We start from the raw sequence: 425 nt of genomic DNA, 5'->3' as shown, positions 1-425 counted from the left end.
AACCCCACCGTTTGGATCCAGCCGCACGAATACCTGCCGTAGATCCGCCCTCTCTTCGATCTGTCGGAGCAGGGCGTCATGCGTCCCCACCAGTATCTCGCGATTCCTCTCGTCTGTCAACCACGAAGCGCCGTAGTCGTCTACATTTAGATCGTCGTGCAGCCTCCATGCCTCGATCGGAGCAACATCCCTCATTCTAAACAAGAGCTCATCATACAGAAGCGAGTGCGCCTGGCGGAACTCAGACTCGACCAGCTGTGTCACTTGTTCCATGTGTAGTTTCGTCCCCATATAGTCGACCGTTTCCCCATCAAGGGACCAGCGGGCTTGGTGCTTGGTAAGACTGGTGCGGGAGGCCGCAAAGAGATATAGCCTCCATTGCAGTACATGTCCGAAAGGTGTCTCCGCCATCTGCTGAAAGTACT

This window comes from Fusarium oxysporum, genomic scaffold, assembly GCF_000149955.1.
Source record: "Fusarium oxysporum f. sp. lycopersici 4287 supercont2.34 genomic scaffold, whole genome shotgun sequence".
Taxonomy (NCBI): domain Eukaryota; kingdom Fungi; phylum Ascomycota; class Sordariomycetes; order Hypocreales; family Nectriaceae; genus Fusarium; species Fusarium oxysporum.
This window is presented reverse-complemented; position numbering follows the sequence as displayed.